The sequence below is a fragment of the Schistocerca gregaria genome, chromosome 9 (assembly GCF_023897955.1).
Source record: "Schistocerca gregaria isolate iqSchGreg1 chromosome 9, iqSchGreg1.2, whole genome shotgun sequence".
NCBI lineage: Eukaryota > Metazoa > Arthropoda > Insecta > Orthoptera > Acrididae > Schistocerca > Schistocerca gregaria.
Genome location: NC_064928.1, coordinates 247,046,452 through 247,070,426, shown reverse-complemented (window position 1 = coordinate 247,070,426; position 23,975 = coordinate 247,046,452). Strand labels below are relative to the sequence as shown.

The 23,975-nt window shown below is 42.0% G+C and overlaps 1 protein-coding gene and 1 non-coding gene across 3 annotated transcripts in view; one reads left to right on the top strand and one right to left on the bottom strand.

The window, feature by feature from the left end:
- LOC126292223 (G-protein coupled receptor moody) overlaps positions 1-23,975 on the bottom strand; it is a 1,247,805-nt gene that overhangs the window by 804,446 nt on the left and 419,384 nt on the right. The gene's annotated exons all lie outside the window — the stretch shown is intronic.
- Trnat-ugu (transfer RNA threonine (anticodon UGU)) lies at positions 8,784-8,857 on the top strand. The gene has a single exon. It is a non-coding gene; the product is annotated as a tRNA-Thr (tRNA).

The window sequence follows — 23,975 nt, the reverse complement described above, 5'->3', positions numbered from 1 at the left end:
CATGGGTAACAGAAGAAATACTTCAGTTGATTGATGAAAGGAGGAAGTACAAACATGTCCCGGGAAAATTGGGAATACAGAAATACAAGTCGCTGAGGAATGAAATAAATAGGAAGTGCAGGGAAGGTAAGACGAAATGGCTACAGGAAAAATGTGAGGACATCGAAAAAGATATGACTGTCGGAAGGGCAGACTCAGCATACAGGAAAGTCAAAACAACGTTTGGTGACATTAAAAGCAACGGTGGTAACATTAAGAGTGCAACGGGAATTCCACTGTTAAATGCAGAGGAGAGAGCAGATAGGTGGAAAGAATACATTGAAAGCCTCTATGAGGGTGAAGATTTGTCTGATGTGATAGAAGAAGAAACAGGAGTCGATTTAGAAGAGATAGGGGATCCAGTATTAGAATCGGAATTTAAAAGAGCTTTGGAGGACCTACGGTCAAATAAGGCAGAAGGGATAGATAACATTCCATCAGAATTTTTAAAATCATTAGGGGAAGTGGAAACTAAACGACTATTCACGTTGGTGTGTAGAATATATGAGTCTGGCGACATACCATCTGACTTTCGGAAAAGCATCATCCACACAATTCCGAAGACGGCAAGAGCTGACAAGTGCGAGAATTATCGCACATTCAGCTTAACAGCTCATGTATCGAAGCTGCTTACAAGAATAATATACAGAAGAATGGAAAAGAAAATTGAGAATGCGCTAGGTGACGATCAGTTTGGCTTTAGGAAAAGTAAAGGCACGAGAGAGGCAATTCTGACGTTACGGCTAATAATGGAAGCAAGGCTAAAGAAAAATCGAGACACGTTCATAGGATTTGTCGACCTGCAAAAAGCGTTCGACAATATAAAATGGTGCAAGCTGATCAAGATTCTGAAAAAAGTAGGGGTAAGCTACAGGGAGAGACGGGTCATATACAATATGTACAACAAGCAAGAGGGAATAATAAGAGTGGACGATCAAGAACGAAGTGCTCGTATTAAGAAGGGAGTAAGACAAGGCTGTAGCCTTTCGGCCCTACTCTTCAATCTGTACATCGAGGAAGCAATGATGGAAATAAAAGAAAGGTTCAGGAGTGGAATTAAAATACAAGGTGAAAGGATATCAACGATACGATTCACTGATGACATTGCTATCCTGAGTGAAAGTGAAGAAGGATTAAATGATCTGCTGAACGGAATGAACAGTCTAATGAGTACACAGTATGGTTTGAGAGTGAATCGGAGAAAGACGAAGGTAATGAGTAGTAGAAATGAGAACAGCGAGAAAACATCATGATTGATTGCCACGAAGTGAATGAAGTTAAGGAATTCTGCTACCTAGGCAGTAAAATAACCAATGATGGACGGAGCAAGGAGGACATCAAAAGCAGACTCGCTATGGCAAAAAAGGCATTTCTGGCCAAGAGAAGTCTACTAATATTAAATACCAGCCTTAATTTGAGGAAGAAATTTCTGAGGATGTACGTCTGCAGTACAGCATTGTATGGTAGTGAAACATGGACTGTGGGAAAACCGGAACAGAATAGAATCGAAGCATTTGAGATGTGGTGCTATAGACGAATGTTGAAAATTAGGTGGACTGATAAGGTAAGGAATGAGGAGGTTCAACGCAGAATCGGAGAGGAAAGGAATATGTGGAAAACACTGATAAGGAGAAGGGACAGGATGATAGGACATCTGCTAAGACATGAGGGAATGACTTCCATGGTACTAGAGGGAGCTGTAGAGGGCAAAAACTGTAGAGGAAGACAGAGATTGGAATACGTCAAGCAAATAATTGAGGACGTAGGTTGCAAGTGCTACTCTGAGATGAAGAGGTTAGCACAGGAAAGGAATTCCTGTCGGGCCTCATCAAACCAGTCAGAAGACTGATGACAAAAAAAAAAGAGGAAAGAAAACACGAGATGTCATTGGACTTCTAAGAACCATCGGCGGAAGATGCATAGAAAATGTCAAAGACGTGTATGCTGTCTTCATAGACCTCGCAAAGGCTTTTGATAGAGTGCAGTGGGGTAGGCTGTTAAGCTGTTAGATATCGCCGGCCGGAGTGGCCGTGCGGTTCTAGGCGCTACAGTCTGTAGCCGCGTGACCGCTACGGTAGCAGGTTCGAATCCTGCCTCGGGCATGGATGTGTATGTTATCCTTAGGTTAGTTAGGTTTAAGTAGTTCTAAGTTCTAGGGGACTGATGACCACAGCAGTTACGTCCCATAGTGCTCAGAGCCATTTGAATCATTTTGTTAGATACCTTGAAAAAGAAGGGAGTAAATCGGAAGGAGAGAAGATTGATTGCAAATCTGTACCTGACTCAGAAATCTAGGGTACGAATAGGTAATAGGATCTATCAAGACAGCACGACTTGGAGAGGTGTTAGACAGGACTGTTATCTCTCACCGATCCTATTTAACACCTATCTTGAGGACGTACTGGAAAGCTGTTGGGATGGGACTGTATGCGTCAAGATAGGTGGGCAGAAAACTGAATGTATAAGATTTGGTGATGAGGTGCTAAGAGACGCTGACGCAAATGCTAAACGACCTGAATGAAGCCTATGGAGCATGTGGTATGAAAATTAATGAAAATAAAACCAAAAGCATGGTCATAGGTCTAAAGAAAAGGAAAGTGAAAATTAAGTTGGGTCAGAAATCATAGAACAGGTAAGAGCATTCAAGTATTTGGGATGTTGGATTAAGGAAGACATGGATTGCCAACATGATATCAAAGTGAGAATGGTCTGGCGAAAGAGGCATTTCGAAGGCAAAGAAGACTCATAACTAGTTGTTTAAACAAGGAATTAAGGAAGCGACTGGTTAAGTGCCTAATATGGAGCGTGACATGTATGGAGCAGGAGCGTGGACTTTGAGAAAGCAGAATGAGAAGAGAGTTGAAGCTTGTAAAATGTGGATATGGCGTAGAATGGAGAAGATCAGCTGCACTGATAAAGTCAGGAATGAAGAAGTACTGAGGAAAGTTGCAGAAAAAAGGAGGATCCTGCTGATGTTGAAGAATAGGAAACTAAACTGGACAGGCCACAATCAAAGAAGAGATTGCCTTTTAGTTGACGGAACTGAAGGTTTAGTTCCGGGAAGAAGAGGGAAGGGCAGAAGAAGTTTCCAGATGATGGGTGATGTTAGCAGGCCACAAGGAGAGTACCAAAGAATGAAGTGGAACGCAGAAGACAGAGAAGCATGAAGGGGTATGCAGTCAAAACCTGCCTCAAGGCAGACAACCCAATGATGATGATTACCTCTAATTCGAGACATAAGTTAACTGGTCCATTGATGGCAACCTTACCCTATAATTGAAGGTTAATATTTTTATTTATTTTATTGAGACTTTCCTGAAGACATAACGATACACTCGGAACTTTTTACGATGAATATTAGTCAAGTACCCATCACTCTGCCGTCACTATGCTCCTCCAGGTACTTCAATCATGTGTATATCTTCTTCTGCACCAGATCATGTCATTGCCATCTACTCATTACGGAGCCAGGTCGTCGTCTTCTTCTTCTTCTTCTTCTTCTTCTCCTTCTCCTTCTTTTACTTCCTCTTCTCTCAATTTTCCACCCCAGTATCAGCTTTGTTATTCTTGTTTATGCCATACTTGTCTTCCACTTCCATTATCTATATCTTTTCGTGGTTCTTTACATAGTCATTCCTTAAGATCCCTGTTAAACTTCTACAGAAATCCACCCCTTATACTTTCAATTTGTGTATATGTTTCTGATTACTTGTCCAGCTCTCTGCTCCACAAGGGACTACACTCTCTCTACTATCGAATATGAGTCTTTTTGTTGAATTAATCATTTTTCTGCTCCACAAGATTGAATGAAGCATCTCAGTTACCTTGTCCATTACTAATTCTTTTATTAATTTCTAAATTTAAATTCCCTCTTTTTCCAAACTTGATCACAGGTAGAAAAAATGGTTGACCTTTTTGATTGTTTCCCCCTCTATGTACAGTTGATCCAAATCATTAGAAAGACGTTCTGTTTTTTGATAATTAATCTGCAAATTCCACTTTTTGTATTCCATTGCTTGCTGATGACGTACATAATTTGCATCCCCCGTTTTTTGCTATGATGACATAGTCGTCAGCAGTTAGTAAATGGTGTAGATACATTCCATCTGCAATCTCTAACCCCACTGTCTTGCGTTCACGAAACCATTTTCTTAGACTAATATCGATATATGTTTGGAAAAACACTGGTTCCATTGGGCAACCTTGTAACACTGCTTTTCTTCTTCTAAATATCTCTTATAGTACGTTACCAGTCATTATTTGGCACATATTATTTTAACTAGGGGTACTCTATGTCTGCGTTGTATAATGGTTTTAAAATCAGTTTGCTTGGAATGGTGCCATATACCATTTATAATTCTAAATCCAGTGCTTTCTGATTTTACTCTGTATTTTCCCAAAATCTGTCTTAATGTGAAAATATGGTCTACACATGGTCTACCAACTGTGAAACAGTGTTTTTCTTCTTGGGTGGTAAAATTAGCTTCCACTCTCTTTTTTTATTATTTGCATTAAAATTCTCATTAATAACCCTGTAACACAAATTTATCAGTAGTTCGAACAAATTTTGTGATCTCGTTCCTTAATTATAGTGGTGATATAACTAGCTTCATTTCCTTGAGTATTATATTTATTTATTTGATCTGATTAGGAGCATAGGGTCTTCTCTTACATTGGATTAAGGTTTTACACGTATAGTGCCTTTTTGTGTCATGATTACCTAAGAAATAGCAGTCTTAAGAAGACAAGCAGTATTAAAATTATTTGAATATTTATAGTGACAATGGGAGTTAGTAATACAGACTATTGACTGATACATGTTAATACCAGCAGCACTTGTACTGCTGCTGCTGATTTCTGATATAGCGAGTCCTGGCGAAAGGAAATTTAAGGAGACTGCTGCAACTAAGAATACTGGGAAATTAGGAAGATATGGTTCAAATGGCTCTGCCCACTATGGGACTTAACATCTGAGGTCATCAGTCCCCTAGAACTTATAACTACTTAAACCTAAGTAACCTAAGGACATCACACACATCCATGCCCGAAGCAGGATTCAAACCTGCGAGCGTAGCAGTTGCGCGGATCCAGACTGAAGCGCCTAGAACCGCTCGGCCACCGTGGTCAGCGAGGAAGATTTGGGTGAAAAGAGGGATGTACGAGGGTAATGACTTGGCAGACGAACAATCGTAATCATTACCGCTGCTTTAGTAGGCGTACCATTAACTGCCTTCTGCAGTTGCAGATATTATTCGGTTCTCTAATATAAATGGGAGGTTATTCCGTAGTCGGGTTCCTGCTACTAAGAAGGACTTCTAGACAGGGGCTGAACGATGCAATTGGGCGGAAAGGGCTTCTGCCCCGATGAGAACGGATGTTCGTGCCATGTTGTTCAGGCAAGAGCGTTAAGGTCGAGAAGAGATTGCGACGGGAGGGACAGTGTAAGTTGATAAGACAGTAGAGAAAAGACTCCTTCAATATTTTGTTGAATATCCGCAGAATGACTAGTTCGATATTATAACGAGACATTGTAAGTATAATCCGTGGTTCATTAAACTAACAAAGTACGAAGTTACTACCTCAGATTCAGACAGCAGAGCTTGTTTCCAGAATGAGATTTTCACTCTGCAGCGGAGTGTGCGCTGATATGAAACTTCCTGGCAGATTAAAACTGTGTGCCCGACCGAGACTCGAACTCGGGACCTTTGCCTTTCGCGGGCAAGTGCTCTACCATCTGAGCCACCGAAGCACGACTCACGCCCGGTACTCACAGCTTTACTTCTGCCAGTATCCGTCTCCTACCTTCCAAACTTTACAGAAGCTCTCCTGCGAAACATGCAGAACTAGCACTCCTGAAAGAAGTAAAGCTGTGAGTACCGGGCGTGACTCGTGCTTCGGTGGCTCAGATGGTAGAGCACTTGCCCGCGAAAGGCAAAGGTCCCGAGTTCGAGTCTCGGTCGGGCACACAGTTTTAATCTGCCAGGAAGTTTCATATCAGCGCACACTCCGCTGCAGAGTGAAAATCTCATTCTGGAAACATCCCCCAGGCTGTGGCTAAGCCATGTCTCCGCAATATCCTTTCTTTCAGGAGTGCTAGTTCTGCATGTTTCGCAGGAGAGCTTCTGTAAAGTTTGGAAGGTAGGAGACGGATACTGGCAGAAGTAAAGCTGTGAGTACCGGGCGTGAGTCGTGCTTCGGTGGCTCAGATGGTAGAGCACTTGCCCGCGAAAGGCAAAGGTCCCGAGTTCGAGTCTCGGTCGGGCACACAGTTTTAATCTGCCAGGAAGTTTCATATCAGCGCACACTCCGCTGCAGAGTGAAAATCTCATTCTGGAAACATCCCCCAGGCTGTGGCTAAGCCATGTCTCCGCAATATCCTTTCTTTCAGGAGTGCTAGTTCTGCATGTTTCGAGGAGAGCTTCTGTAAAGTTTAGAAGGTAGGAGACGGATACTGGCAGAAGTAAAGCTGTGAGTACCGGGCGTGAGTCGTGCTTCGGTGGCTCAGATGGTAGAGCACTTGCCCGCGAAAGGCAAAGGTCCCGAGTTCGAGTCTCGGTCGGACACACAGTTTTAATCTGCCAGGAAGTTTCAGCAGAGCTTGTAGTCGGATGAGATGTATTCGGGGCAGGATTCGATGGAAAAGATTTTCATACGCTTCCATCCGTAGCTTTACATGATTTATGTGTAAGTGCAGAGCCAGTGCCGGCCAAAGTGTCAAATATCTTCGGAGATAGGAGGGCTATTCTCCTTCCACAGTACGGCGGCACGGAAGGCCCTCACTTTCGCGGCTGTTCCATAGCAGAACGTTCGCTGTTAAGCACCTGCGCGGTACTTCGCCGAAGCCGACTGATCTCGCAGGCGCCATTAAGCGAGCTCTGAATGGCCATTGTGCTTAAGCCCTCTGCTCACCCACGCCGAGAAATCATCCCGTGTTTCCTCTGAAGCGTAACGTTAGCTCACGTCTAGAGTTTCGGAATCGAAGTCCGAGAAATGGGGTTACGTGCTTACTGACTATAGTTGCAATGAGAGGACGTTTTCGATAATTGGTGTTAGATGCTAGTTAATGAGAAAGGTTTGGACTAAGCGTCCCGTCGACATTTAAGTCCTTAGAGACTCAGTAGAAATTCGCTTTGGACAAGGAATTCGGCTGTGTTCTTTTGAAAGTTGCCACCCCAGCGCTAGTGTTAATTAAGTGCTAACTTTAGAAGGATTTAAGTTAGTAGCAAGTGATTGTGTATCCCACCACTAGCCAAAATTATGAAAGTTATCCGACAAGTTAACAAAAACCGTCAAATCCTGCCATCACAAAACTTCATTTTATGTGAAAGGCTCTACAGCTCGTATCCTATTCAACAGCAAGGACAAAGCAGATTTGTTAAGTAAAAACGGTGTTTACAAAATCACTTGTAATGACTGTATCAAACTGTTTGTTGGGCAGAAAGGTAGGTCCATTACAGCTAGACTGGTTGAACACAGATTCAGGCCGGCTGGTGTGGCCGAGCGGTTCTAGGTGCTTCAGTCCGAAACCGCAGGACTGGTACGGTCGCATATTCGAATCCTGCCTAGCCATGGGTGTGTCTGATGTCCTTAGGTTAGTTAGATTTAAGTAGTTCTTAGGTTATAGGGGACTGATGACCTCAGATGTTAAGTACCATAGTGCTCAGAACCATTTGAACCAAAGCAGCTGGAGATTACTTAAGTCAATCTCTACTTTTGGTGAACGTTTGTTGAAGGGAGGACAGAGATACAATTCCACACAGCAGTACTACATATAGTCAAAAACGAAAGAAAGTAAGTCTGTTAGGAGCACATGTTTAACATTTAGCTCACAATCCGCAGCTGGTTCTAAATGGTCCATTACAGCCACCACAATGACACTTATTGCTGCAGAAAATTAAAAAAGACAATAGAATTACCTATTCCTTAGGTTGCTTTTCCCACAAAGTTCACAAATATAACTCGCAATACTTTAATATTGGGTATTTCAACCATATACTGTGTTTGATATTACCCATCGCATAAAAATGTAATTTAGAATGTAAAACATGTTTGCTGCACAACAGAAGAATTAGATAGTTGTCAAAAATGTCACGACCTCACAAACTATAGTATCATAACCATATAACCTGTAATACTGTAATATTGTGTATTTTAATTATTGTATATAATATTGTCCATTGACTAAAGTTTAGTTTACAGTATTAAAAAACATGTTTGTTGCAGGAAATAATGATAGCTCACTCAGTTAAACAGTTTCTCAGCCAGTGCAAAGAGCTCACAAACTTGAATTTCAACCATTTAACCAGCAATATTGTACAGTTTAATTATTAATTACGCTTAATACTGTCGATTATGTAAAGAATATTTTCAACATTACGTAACAAGTTTGATGCACGGCGCTCTATGCAAGTGACTGTATCATTGCCTATAATTAAATTACAATGAAATGAACACCCTTAGCTGCTTACAGGCGTTGACATACGTCAACGGGGACAGATGAAAATGTGTGCCCCGACCGGGACTCGAACCAGGGATCTCCTGCGTACATGGCGTAGGTAAGGCTCACCGGCCACTTGACCACCTTCTTCTTCTGTGCGAATGCACAATCAGTGCCCGAACTCTCTCGAGTAATGAGTATAATGGGCGGGGGCAGTACGAATGTAGTGCGGGACAATGCGTTGAGAATGTGGGTTTCGCGGGAGGCGTGTCAGAGATAAATCCCTGCAGTCGCGCTACCCTCTGTGTCCTCGGTGGCTCAGACGGATAGAGCGTCTGCCATGTAAGCAGGAGATCCCGGGTTCGAGTCCCGGTCGGGGCACACATTGTCATCAGTCCCCGTTGACGTATGTCAACGCCTGTAAGCAGCTAAGGGTGTTCATTTCATTGTAATTTCATTCTAATGAGCTTCACGGTCACCGATGGTATTTGTTGTTTCGGACATGTCCGAAAGAACAGATACCATCTTAGTATATATATTGCCTATATTTTTTGGTTAACTAAGACCCTTTCAGACGCTAGCTAGTTGTTTTCTGAAGATGGCCTAATAAGCAGAAAACTAGTTTGAATTAAACAAAAAATCAGCAGAACAGAAACAGTGAACTTGTTATTCCACCTTAAACATAGAATTGTACTACGAAGAAGTATTTTTCCGCCTTGGTGAGTCTGGACTGTCACCGGCGCCGGCCCCGTACTCACAATGTGACTCATGGCCGTCTTCCTTGGCGGAGCCTAAATGTAAAGTGATGTTTACCGTTCGCCGTATGCCGTGCCATTAAGTACAGAACGGAGGGGAGCGGTGCAGTTCGCTACGGCTGCGAGACCAATACGCCGCCATTCACGTCTGAATGTAAACCCACTCCCTCTCGTGAGCTGTATGGAGTCCCGCGCATCAAAGGCGCCGGCGCCAGAATCCCACGGGGGCGCCGTGGGCTGCACTCCTGAAGGACGTCGAGAGGCGCCTATTGACTGGGAGGGGCGGGGAGGGGAAGACCCACAATTCAGTCGCCAAGTGCCCGTCGTGTTCGATACCCCACGTCCTCCGCTGCACTTTGCTTACACGATTTTCCTGTCAAAATAAGTAAAAATATCCAAACATTTAAGACCTCCGAGCATTTCATCTTAGATACTGTAAGACAAATCACTTCTACTGCAAGCTCTTTGCTTCTAATCTTTTGCGATGCATCAAAACAAGAAAAAAGTCCAATACACATGGGCTCCAAGGAACGTACCTAAAGAACAATGAGCACTTGTTTATCTTCGCTATTGTGAGACACATCTCTTCTTCTGAAGAAGTGCTCACAGTCATCAAGTTATGCATTTTGTGGCCCATGTTTAGTGGACTTCTTTTGTTTTCATCCTTACTATTTGGAGGATGTTGTCAATTCTTTAGTTAGAGAGTTTTATGGTGAGCAAAATCTCATAAATTCTTTTAATAGTTACGTAACTTGTGGAAGGTTTAGCTGTACTTCATCGATCGTGCTCCATCTTGTACCCTGAAACGGCAAAAATTCGAAAACACGAGTGGTCTTGGTGTGGCACTTGGAAGAGGAAGACGTGTTATCCCATACTGACGAGGTTGTAACACGCGAGTGTCGCGAGAGTTATCTATCGCATGGTCAACAGTATGGAAGGCTTTGCGCTCTGTGTTCCTCTGCTACCCGTACAAGAGCGAGACGGTGCAGTAAGTGAAACGTTTTGAATTTGCTCTGCGGTTCCTGGTACGAATCGAAGTCGACGACATATGGCCGGACAATACAGTATCGACTGATGAAGCACATTCTGCATTATTGAATGCAATGAATACACAGAACTGACGAATTTCGGGTACTGTTAAATCGCGTATTGTCCACGAAGAGTCACTGCATTCGCCGTAGTGACCGTGTGACGTGGATTAACAAACATTTTTACTCTCGGTCCGCTCCTTCTTTGAAGAGAATACGCCCAGAGAGCCTGACAGCTCTACCGAGTTGTCTGTACGCTATCGAGACCTCCTTGTACAGCATGTGATTCCTACGTTGTAAGAGCGCAGCTGCGTGGAGACCAAAGTTATCATCCATGACGGGGCAACACCTCAGGTCGCTCGCCCAGTGAAATATATAATTACGTCCACGAATGTGTTCTTCAGGTGTATCGCCTGCAAGATCAGCTGACCTGAGTCCGTGTGACTTTGGGCTGTGGCGACATGTAATAGAACGCGTTTACCACGGACACGTGCGGTCTCTACCTGATCTGAAGGCCAGTATACAGCAACACGTTGCTCACATTCCACTGGAACTGCTGCGAGTATCTGGTGATCACACAGTTTTATGGATGCAGCATCTCAACGAGGTCTCCGATGCTCTTACTGAACAATTTGAGCAAGAAGCGGTTCACAATAAAATCAAAATTATACCTTTCTCACTTGTCTGAGCGTTGCTGCCCACATTCCGTTTCTAGTTCATTAAATAAGGAAACATTTCTATACGTCTTTGTTGAATTTACAGCGCCAGATTTTCACCTGGTTTCCAAAATTATAACTAATTTGTTTTTCAACATAAATCGATTCTGTATCGAGGCATTAGCACATCTACCAAGTTTCGCTGCCATACGGCGGTTATAGCCCATATTAATCCCTCACAGTAGCTGCTCTTTTAATTATAACCACCTGGTAGAACACCTCATCCTACTTAGCAGTAGGACTTGGAGCAGACTAACTATAATTTTACAATTTTGTCCCGCAGGATGTATTCTATTCACTTTGCCACATCCCCGTGTGCCGTGCTGTTCTTCCGCAGCTGCTATAAATGTTTTTAAAGTAAAAAAAAAAGCCTAGTTGAAGTATTCACCCCTTCGCCTACAGAACTATCTCTCTCAAGAGGTTGCACCTGGAAAGAGCACTTCACGATAAACCAAATGTAGAAGAGAGCTTTGACAAAAGTTCAACGCGCTTTTAAACAGCTGCAGGAAGATCAAAGAACCATCTGACCCCCGACACACAGAAAAAGCTGCTCCGCCCACGCAGGAGATAACGTTAAAAGTGTGTGGACTCCAGATGCGAGGCTGCGGTGTCAAAATGGGCGATAATTTTCTGACGTACAGACGGGGAAAGCACAAAGCAACGCCGTTTTAGAAAAACAGCTCTTTAGGGACAGCTGGCCGACGGATGTGCGGTAAAGTTCAGACAGGCTTACACACAAGACGTGATCGCATAGCAAAGTGTTTTTAGTCCCTACTAGCTGTCAGCAGTCAGGTGTCAGGAAGTATACTGTAAGGTTCAGGGTTCGGGAAAAGCAATAACGTGGAATTTTAAGTGATGGCGGGAAGAGGTTTCATATGTGATAGCGTTACCTGTCACGCAAGCAAGCAGTGGGGTGTCCACTGTAAGAAGACAGCGTTAAACACAGTCCACCAATAAAGAGCGAACAGGGAAACGCTACGGCAGTACAGGACACAAAGAGCCACAAAGGAACTGGTAAAGGGAGTGGCATATCACAGTGAACCTTAATAAATGTAGCGTATTGAGCATATATACGCGAAGACGTTCGTTAGTACTCGATTACCCTACTGGCAGTAAATGACTAGACAGAGTTTCACCTTCACCTTTTTTTTTATCCATCAGTCTTCTGACTCGTTCAGTGCGGCCCTCCACTGTTTTATGTCCTGTGGTAACCTCTTCACCTCGCAGTAGCACTGGCCACCTACGTCCTCCAATATTTGCTGGATGTATTCCAGTCACTGTCTGCCTCTACAGTTTCTACCCTCTGCAGCTTCCTCCATCACCATGGAGGTTATTCCCTGATGTTTTAACAGATGTCCTATCATCCTGTCTCTTCTTCTTGTCAGTGTTTTCCACATCCTCCTCTCTTCGCCTATTCTCCGGAAAACCTCCCCATTCCTTACTTCATCAGTCCACAAAATTTTCAAGTCTTCTGCAGCACCATGTGTCAAATGCTTCGCTTCTCTTCAGTTCCGGTTTTCTCACTATCCACGTTTCAACAGCATACAATACTGTGCTTCAGACGTACATTCTCAGAAATTTCTTCGTCAAATTAAGGTCGACGCATTATCAGCCGCAACGTCAGAACTGCCTCTCTGATGCCTTTCTTTTTCCTAAAGGCAAGCTGACCGTCGTACAAAAGAACTTCCATTTTCTTTTCACGTCTTCTGTGTTTTATTCGTATCAGGAGCTTGTTTGCATCAGCTGTTAACCTGACGTTCTCTCACATATTTTCCCTTCATTTAGAAACAGTATCAACTGTAATTTTTCGGGGTGATCCAGATTGTCAGTTCATGAAAGAAGTTGTACGAAGAGGAGCTTCCAGAGTGATATTCAGTGAAAGAACTCAAGGAAATTTAATTTATCCACTGAAGAAGTGATTCACGAAATTCTCGTTTGTCAACAGACAGAGACGCTACGAGAAAAACGTAAGCTTCTAGAAGTCAGGCAACATATGGCATTCTCCTACAGAGTTGATGAGAAGTGAGCATGGAGCGAACATCAGAAATCGGAACTCGTACGGAGAATTATTGACAGTCGTTATGTCCACGCACGACTCGTAAGCAGAAAGGTAAATGAAAAAAATGTTAATGGAACCAAAAGAGAGCTCCGCCACGCACCTTAAGGAAGCCTCTGGTGTGAAAGTGTAAGTAGAGGAGCACTGTGATTGTATGGTTTCTACATACTGAGAAGTGGCAGTTTTCTTCGTAATATCTGCTAAAGACAGCGGCGTTGGATACCTGAACACTTCACAGACATACATTACTAGTTCTCGTGGGTATTTTTGTTCTGTCGTTGTAACTACAAAAATGCGTGTTTTTTTTTTTTCACCAGACCCGTTTCCCTTTATTGAGGTAAAGCAGCATCAGTGGTCTGTAACTAACTTATTTACATTTTGATTTTCTTTCAGATCGAAAAACAGTGCGTTAAGAATAAATTGATTTGTGCTTACGATGATTTTCGGTTGATTTCTCGCTTACATCGGCAAAAGCCGGCTGCTAGCACATTGTTGCTTTTTTGTGTTACACATAACGCAAAGATACTTTTTGTCTAATTTTTAGATGTTCTGCAGCACTATGCACTTCTTATGTTTTTCACGACATACTTTCATGCACAGTAGTGGATTCTGTTTGGTTTTGTACTCCCAGTATGTGTTGAGGTTTGTGTTTTCTTGTAGGAGAGGGGGGAATCCATGACGAGTGGACAGAAGTAGATAGCAGTGTGACTGAGTGTGAGTTAGAAGGCAAGTTGAGGAGCGAGAAGTGAAATGAAACTGTGAGAGTGGGGCGCGCGTGGGGGGGGGGGGGGGGGGGGGGGGGGGGGAGTTGTGGGAGAGTGGGATGGGGTTAACCGTGGAAAAGGCTCTTATCTTTGCATGTAATTTCATCAATTATTCCATATAGAGTCAGGTTTCCAATATTTATTTGGTCATTGAGCAACTGTTTATTTTGTGTTAATGCTTTTTGTATGTGGAAATTTTCTTGGAAAGGGAGGAGGTGTCTGTCTTTACTGATTTTGCTGTGCTGGTACTACAAACGGCTGAAAGCAAGGGGAAACTACGGCTGTAATTTTTCCCGAGGGCATGCAGCTTTACTTTATGGTTAAATGATGATGGCGTCCTCTTGGGTAAAATATTCCGGAGGTAAAATAGTCCCCCATTCGGATCTCAGGGCGGGGACTACTCAAGAGGAGGTCGTTATGAGGAGAAAGAAAACTGGTGTTTTACGGATCCGAGCGTGGAATGTCAGATCCCTTAATCAGGCAGGTAGGTTGAAAAATTTAAAAAGGGAAATGGATAGGTTAAAGTTAGATATAGTGGGAATTAGTGAAGTTCGGTGGCAGGAGGAACAAGACTTCTGGTCAGGTGACTACAGGGTTATAAACACAAAACCAAATAGGGGTAATGCAGGAGTAGGTTTAATAATGAATAGGAAAATAGGAATGCGGGTAAGCTACTACAAACAGCATAGTGAACGCATTATTGTGGCCAAGATAGACACGAAGCCCACGCCTACTACAGTAGTACAAGTCTATATGCCAACTAGCTCTGCAGATGACGAAGAAATTGAAGAAATGCATCATCAAATAAAAACAATTATTCAGATAGGGAAGGGAGGTGAAAATTTAATAGTCATGGGTGACTGGAATTCGGTAGTAGGAAAAGGGAGAGAAGGGAACGTAGTAGGTGAATATGGACTGGGGCAAAGAAATGAAAGAGGAAGCCACCTGGTAGAATTTTGCACAGAGCACAACTTAATCATAGGTAACACTTGGTTCAAGAATCATAAAAGAAGGTTGTATACATGGAAGAAGCCTGGAGATACTGGCAGATTTCAGTTAGATTATATAATGGTAAGACAGAGATTTAGGAACGAGGTTTTAAACTATAAGACATTTCCAGGGGCAGCTGTGGACTCTGACCACAATCTATTGGTTATGACCTGTAGATTAAAACTGAAGAAACTGCAAAAAGGTAGGAATTTAAGGAGATGGGACATGGATAAACTAAAAGAACCAGAGGTTGTACGGAGTTTCAAGGAGAGCATAAGGGGGCAATTGACAGGAATGGGGGAAAGCAATACAATAGAAGAAGAATGGGTAGCTTTGAGGGATGAAGTAGTGAAGGCAGCAGAGGATCAAGTAGGTAAAAAGACGAGGGCTAGTAGAAATCCTTGGGTAACAGAAGAAATATTCAATTTAATTGATGAAAGGAGAAAATATTAAAATGCAGTAAATGAAGTAGGCAAAAAGGAATACAGACGTCTCAAAAATGAGATCCACAGGAAGTGCAAAATGGCTAAGCAGGGGTGGCTACAGGACAAATGTAAGGATGTAGAGGCTCATCTCACTAGGGGTAAGATAGATACTGCCTACAGGAAAATTAAAGAGACCTCTGGAGAAAAGAGAACCACTTGTATGAATATCAAGAGCTCAGATGGAAACCCAGTTCTAAGCAAAGAAGGGAAAGCAGAAAGGTTGAAGGAGTATATAGAGGGCCTACACAAGGGCGATGTACTTGAGGACAATATTATGGAAATGGAAGGGGATGTAGATGAAGATGAAATAGGAGACATGATATTGAGTGAAGAGTTTGACAGAGCACTGAAAGACCTGAGTCGAAACAAGGCCCCCGGAGTAGACAACATTCCATTGGAACTACTGACAACCTTGGGAGAGCCAGTCCAGACAATACTCTACCATCTAGTGAGCAAGATGTATGAGACAGGCGAAATACCCTCAGCCTTCAAGAAGAATATAATAATTCCAATCCCAAAGAAAGCAGGTGTTGACAGATGTGAAAATTACCGAACTATCAGTTTAATAAGTCACAGCTGTAAAATACTAACGCGAATTCTTTACTGACGAATGGAAAAACTAGTAGAAGCCGACCTCGGGGAAGATCAGTTTGGATTCCGTAGAAATGTTGGAACACGTGAGGCAACACTGACCCTGCGATTTATCTTAGAAGGTAGATTACGGAAGGGCAAACCTACGTTTCTAGCATTTGTAGACTTAGAGAAAGCTTTTGACTATGTTGACTGGAATACTCTCTTTCAAATTCTCAAGGTGGCAGGGGTAAAATACAGGGAGTGAAAGGCTATTTACAATTTGTACAGAAACCAGGTGGCAGTTACAAGAGTCGAGGGGTATGAAAGGGAAGCAGTGGTTCGGAAGGGAGTGAGACAGGGTTGTAGTCTCGCCCCGATGTTATTCAATCTGTACATTGAGCAAGCAGTAAAGGAAACAAAAAGAAAAATTTGGAGTAGGTATTAAAATCCATTGAGAAGAAATAAAAACTTTGAGGTTCGCCGATGACATTGTAATTCTGTCAGAGACAGCAGAGGACTTGGAAGAGCAGTTGAACGGAATGGACAGTGTCTTGAAAGGAGGATATAAGATGAACATCAACAAAAGCAAAATGAGGATAATGGAATGTAGTCGAATTAAGTCGGGTGATGCTGAGGGAATTAGATTAGTAAATGAGACACTTAAAGTAGTAAAGGAGTTTTGCTATTTGGGGAGCAAAATAACTGATGATGGTCGAAGTAGAGAGGATCTAACACGTAGAATGGCAATGGCAAGGAAAGCGTTTCTGAAGAAGAGAAATTTATTAACATCGAGTATAGATTAAAGAGTCAGGAAGTCATTTCTGAAAGTATTTGTATGGACTGTAGCCATGTATGGAAGTGAATCATGGACGATAAATAGTTTGGACTAGAAGAGAATAGAAGCTTTTGAAATGTGGTGCTACAGAAGAATTCTGATGATTGGATGGGTAGATCATATAACTAATGAGGAAGTATTGAATAGGATTGGGGTGAGGAGAAGTTTGTGGCACAACTTGACCAGAAGAAGGGATCGGTTGGTAGGACATGTTCTGAGGCATCAAGGGATCACCAATGTAGTATTGGAGAGCAGCGTGGAGGGTAAAAATTGTAGAGGGAGACCAAGAGATGAATACACTAAGCAGATTCAGAAGGATGTAGGTTGCAGTAGGTACTGGGAGATGAAGAAGCTTGCACAGGATAGAGTAGCATGGAGAGCTGCATGAAACCAGTCTCAGGACTGAAGACCACAACAACAACAACAACAACAATTAACTGTAATAATTTTATTGTTTCATCTGTGTGTTCATAAAGTAGCTGGTTGTGTGTTTTCGGGCATTCTTCAATTAATTTGATGATTTCATTAACAGGGATGCAACTGTACATACTTTATACATCAAAGGAGAACAATGTCGCTGTGTCAGGGATTACAGTGTCTATTGTATGTTCTATCTGTTAACAGGTATTTCCGACTGTTCTATCATTTTCTAGTTTATAATACTGGGTGAGCTATGACTGCTTTGTTGTGCCAGTGCATGTTTTCTTTATGGACCTTTGGTTGACATCTCATGTTGGGGCCTTGTGTCTTTTTTTGTACAAGTCTCTGTTTCTCTCCGTCTGTGAATGTGTACTCTACGTTTTTGAGTGTGTTTTTGACATGTGTTTGAAATCTATTAGTTGGGTTTGATTATAACTTTTTTATATTGTTTTTGCTTATAATTTCTTCTGTTTTTTATGTATTGTTTTGTGGAGAACACTATTACTTTTGTCAGATTTTGTTGTAATGACATTTTCTGCTTGCCGTTTTCTCCTTTATATTTTTAAGATGTGTTTCATCAATTATTTTTGAATTTCTTATTTTCTTTTTTAATCTGTGTTGCTATGTTTTTAATTGCGATCATCTAAAAGAAGAACACCATAGACCAAGCAAATTGAGAACGATATGAATATCATAAAAATCAGTAAAAAACAGACACTTGCTCCCTTTACAAGAAAATTTCCACATAAAAAAGCATTAAAACAAAATAAACAGCTGCTGAATGACCAAGTAAATATTGGAAACCAGACTCTATATAGAATAATTGATAAAATTACATGAAAAAGAAAAGAGCCTTTTCCATGCCCCGCCTCCATCCCACTCTTCACCAACTCCCCCCTCTACGCCCCCCCCCCTCCCCGCCACATGTTCATTTCTTTTCACTTCTCGCTCCTCACCTTGTCTTCTAGCTCATACTCCATCACACTGCTATATACTTATGTCCACTCATCATGGTATCCCCCTCCCCTACAAATAACACAAACCACAACACATACTTGGAGTACAAAACCAAACAGAATCCAGTGGTGGGCGTATAAGAGTGTTTGAAAACATAGGAAGTGCGTAGTGCTGCAGAACATCTAAAAATTAGTCAAAAATTATCAGTGTGTTAAGTGTGACGCAGAAAAACAACGATGTGCTAGCAGACGGGATTTCCCGATGTAAGCGAGAAATCAACCGAAAATCACTGTTAAGTACAAATCAATTTATTCTTAACGAACTGTTTTTCGATCTAGAAGAAAATCAAAATGTAAATAAGTTAATTACAAACCTCTGATCATGCTTTACCACAATAAAGTGAAACTGGTCTGGTGAAAAAAATCACTCATTTTTGTAGTTACAACGACAGAACAAAAGTACCCTCAAGAATTATAAAGCAACTTCGGACACTATGGCCATACAAATGAAGAAATACATTACTAGAGTGGCGGAGACGTAGCTTGTACTGCAGCCTGGCGTTTGGTGACGTAGGATGGCGGCGTCAAGAAGTTTGTGTGTAGTACTGAAACGAATTTCTGATAACTAGTGGCGTTATAAGCTTTACGGGGCGGTATAAAGAACTTCTGTAGTTGGTAAATATTTGCGTACTAGTTGAGTTTAAGACATACAATGTAGAATCCTGTTATGAGAAGAGCATGAAGGCCCAGTGTGTGGTGTTGTTTTTGGTGTGTGTGTGTGTGTGTGTGTGTGTGTGTGTGTGTGTGTGTGTGTGTGTGTGTGTAGGTCATCGGCCCCTAAGCTTACACACTACTTAACCTAAATTATCACACCCATGCTCGAGGGAGGACACGAACCTCCGCCGGGACCTGCCGCACAGTCCAGGACTGCAGCGCATGACCGCTCGGCTAATCCCGCGCGGCATGTTGAAAGGCGACTGTAGTTTTCGTAGGAGCACTCAAATGAATAAAGATACTTGTTACCAACGATAAATAGCAAGTTCTACTTATAGATGAACTTCCATACCGACCATACTACTCGAAGGAAAGATGTTGTTGATCAGAATTGGTTAAAAGTACTTCATTAAGCTATGTCTGTTAATATTAATTATTAAACCCTTTGAAGCACACAGAAGCTATTTAAATACTGCCGGTATTTCGGATATGGTAAACTGTGATGTAATTATTTACGTTTCCATGCAGTACAAAATAAAAAATACGTCAGATATTTCTAGTTATGCTTGCACTGGGACATGTTCCTTTCCTTGTCTCTTCTGTCTATTGTACGAAAAAATACAGCCAAACGCGACGCATGAATTGGCATTATGCCCAAACATTAAATGTAACGTAGTCACAAACACCTTGTTACGCGTCCTTTGCGCTCGCCGCCATACTGAAATTCTAAACCGCGGCTTCACTGACACAAATGATACTGAATACGGCACTGCCTGTCTTGTAATGTATGTCTGTGGAACCCATAGGCGAATGTAAATCTTTGGTTACCAGAGATTGTGTTGGAGCAATGACGTCACTGTCGCACTTGTGCCAGCAGCAGTTTGACGTCGGTGGTAAGTGAGCGAGCAGCGTGCATGGCTGTAATCATGGACTGAGCTCGAATTTTTGAGACGCTTTCTGGCCTGACAGTTCGTTTCAAATGAGATATTACGAGCGAAGTTTTTACTTACTGTGAGCGCTAAGCATAACACCCGCGCCAGCCGCTTAGGTATCAGCATGCGTTACACAAACTATTATCTACAACATTGTATAACGTCAGTCGTTGAACATTATTACCAAAAATCTCGAAAAGTACTTGACAGAATTAGTTCCAATTTTTACATAATACTCTAATAAGCCTTCTGACGAACTTAGGCCACATATTGTTCAAATGGTTCAAATGGCTCTGAGCACTATGGGACCTAACATCGATGGTCATCAGTCCCCTAGAACTTAGAACTACTTAAACCTAACTAACCTTAGGACACCACATATTGTTGTAATATACATAATATAGAAGAATATATATACTACATAAAGGAGCAATGTTGTTTACAACCACCTTGACTGATTTACTTCAAAATTTTCCATGATACTCTAATTAACCTTTGGACACACATAGGCTTCATATATTATATATATATATATATATATATATATATATATATATATATATATATATATATATATATATATATATATATGTGTGTGTGTGTGTGTGTGTGTGTGTATGTATGTATGTATGTATGTATGTATGTATGTATTACATAAAGGGGCAAGGTTTTTAACAAAAAAAGCGAAAAAAATCTTGACGTACTCAGTCAAAGTTTTCACACGATACTCTTAATATACAATCGGACGGGCATAGCTATACTTTTTTGAACAACTATGTACAGATCTTCTGTTAAAATTGACTGCGAACAAGAAAAAACAGTGCTGTGATGTGCTGCGAAAAACTTACGGTTTCGTTTTCTCTCTTGTAGTCATTATGAAGTACGACAGCAAGGTCTCTAAACCACTAGACAAATTGTTTCTCTCATAGATACTCCTCCTCCTTTGCAGTCTGTTTTAACAGGAAACAGGTAAGTTGTGTTTATGGTTGTGGGCTTACAATTACAGTACTACTACGGAACCTAAAGCATGTGCAACTTTCTAGTCCTACCCGTTTGCAGATTAAAACTACGCGAAATACAGTGATTGAACGTAATCCTCACAAATATAGCAGCTGAAGAGGTCCCTCCCATACGCCATATATTAATGACCCCAACCGACTTACCTATTGCTGGTTGGGGTGGCCGAGCGGTTCTAGCCGCTACAGTCTGGAACCGCTACGGTCGCAGGTTCAAATTCTGCCTCGGGCATGGATGTGTGTGATGTCCTTAGGTGAGTTAGGTTTAAGTAGTTCTAAGTTCTAGGGGACTGATGACCTAAGATGTTAAGTCCCTTAGTGCTCAGAGCCGTTTGAACCATTTTTGAAGGGAGGAGGGGATGGTCAGAGAGAGAACAGAAAAGGAGGTGGAGACAGAGGGGTAGGGGGAGGAGGAGGAGGAGGAGGAGGAGGAGGAGGAGGAGATGACAGCCGGGAGAAGCACATCAGAATGTATATCCCATTCTCGTACATATTTATATTTAGCAATTGGGAGGTTCGCTAATCATAATGTAAAGACAAAATTCTGATCAATATTCTAGACATTTTTATCCATTCCAAAAACATCAATCATTTGTTCAGGGTATTATCTTTCATATCCCACTGTAAAATGCATTTCAAACAGAAAGTAAGGAATTTTGGTGACTGGCAATTCTTTATTTTCCATGTAAATCAGTCCCAATGTTTATGGTAGTCCCTGAAAAAGATTGTAATTCTGATGATAATGAAATCCAGAGTGTGTGCGGTTCTATGTCGCAATTTTATTTTTCAATCTGGAACGACCTTTTAATTTACCTGCGCATGAGTTCGTTGAACTTTCCTCACACTATTCGTTAGTAAAATTTGTCATAACACTGGTGACGCGCCATTCGCTATTCCTTGATCAGCTAGCTGATTTCTCGTATTTTTATCAGTTCTTACTGTGCAGGCGAATCATAAACCTATCTCGCCTGCAGTGATTTGTCTCAGACTTACAGCTGAGGTGTTTTACGACTCATTTTAGCAGAGCAGCGTTTTCTATTGCACAGGTAAAGAATCTGCTCTGCATAGCCTACAAATGTTACAGGGTAGTGGATATCGGTGTGCCTACAGTTGTTTTTCTTCCGTATCGTATGTCATTGACGAGGGACTCTGTGCCCGAATATCCGTATGATAGAGAAGTATTTTACACGCAACTCATGTTGCCCAGATAAACATCTTTTAACAAGCACAATAATTGCACAGTACGTCAATCGCGCGTCACGTTTGGGAAATATTTCAAGTGGCACGTACATTTTGCTAAATTACCCACCATAAACAATTTTAAGGTAGTGACATTTGGTTCTTTCTGCGGAAAAGCAAGTTTCATAAACGGGAATGCCACACGGTTTTCGTAATTTTAGTATTGGCATTATATTTTCGATTAAATTTTAATGCTCTACTGCGGTAAAAACGAACTTCCTGCTGTCAAAATGATAAAATAAGCGTGCCAAAATGAAGAGTATTACGTCACACGAGTTATCGCTGAAAATGCGCACTCACACACACACACACACACACACACACACACACACACACACACACACACACACACACAACCTCAGAAAGGAGAAAGTACTTCTGTCACTGAAAACATCCCGCAGAATATGGTGTGTGTACTTTAAATGGGAAGCTTTACGGTCCATCAGGAACGGCGGGAAATCTTCGCATGAGAACTTTCAGCGTTTGTATTTCCAACGCTGATTCATTCAATATTCTTCGAAGTGCTGGCAACCCGAGAGTATTTTTCTTCGCTTCCAGCTCCCCCTTGCTTTGTCCTGACAAACACACCTGAGATTTCTTTAAGCAAACAGCAGGAGCGTCTGACATAAAGTAAACTCGGGCAGGGATCTGACGCTAAAAGCATTTGCGGACGTTTTATGCACCTCCCTTGCGCTCGAATCAAAAACATATTCCGAAACAGGGAGTGGCTGGTATAGCGAACCTCACAGAGGTATTTCTCGAGGCGGAAGACGTATGGTGCAACTCTGCGCTTTCTCTTGGACGAATCTGAGCCCCGTCAGGCAGACTTAGCAGTAGAATAACTTACCAGTGACAGTCAGCAACATTCTATTGGTTAGCGGTTGCAAGCGAAACATCAAGTGTGTTGAAACTGGACAGAACAGATTCAAAGCGCTAGAGACTATTGTCTCAGAAACAGACTGAAAATTAAGTGGGCTCATTAGGTAACAAATTGGAAGATTGTACGCACAGTCGGTAAGGGAAGGAATGCGGGGAAAGCATTGACTAGGAAAGGGACAGGATGATAGGACATGTGCTGAGACATCAGGGAATAACTTTCACGGTACTGGAGGCAGCTGTAGAGGGTACAAACTATACTGGAAGACAGAAACAGAGGCAGCAAGTGACTGAGGACGTAGGCTGCACTTGCTACTCTGACAGGGTAAGACTGGCATAAGGAAAGAAGTCGTGCCGGGTCACATGCTGCCTAAAGCAATAGTAATGGCACAAAATACTTCGGCTAGCTGCAAAAGAAATAGCACAAAATCATTATATATACAATGGAATTCAAATATAAGAACAATGTTCGCATAAAATTCCAACGCAAAAGTTTAAGGGAAAAGAAAAACACCGTACATCCTGGAAACATATTATTGTTTCCATAAAATAAAGGAAAAAAACAGGCTGACTGAAGAGATATTTCACTTTGTAGACAGGAATACTAAATCGGAATGTTCTGATCCGCTTCATCTCAGAGTAGCGCTTGCATCCTACGACCTCAGTTACTTGTCGGATACGTCTCAATCTCCGACTTTCCCTGCAGTTTTTACCCTGTACAGCTGTCTCTAATACCATGGAGGTCATTCCTTGTTGTCTCAACACCTGTCCCACCATCCTGCCCCTTCACCTGTTCCGTGTTTTCCATGTGTTCCTCTCAGCGACGATTCTACGAAGAACCTCCTCATTTCTTACTGATGTTCGACATTCTTCTATACCACTACATCTCAGATGCTTCAGTTCTCTGCTTTTCCAGTTTTTCCACAGACCATAACAGACAACGCTGTGCTCCAGACGTATATTCGCAACAATTTCTCACTCGTTTTAAGACCAGTATTTGATAGTAGTAGACTTCTCGTGACCAAGAATGTCCTTTCTGTCCGTGCTGGTCACATTTTTATATCTTCCTTACTTCGTCCGTCGTGTGTTATTTTCCTTCCAAGGTAGCAGAATTCCTTCAGTTCTTTTACTTCGTGGTCCGTAA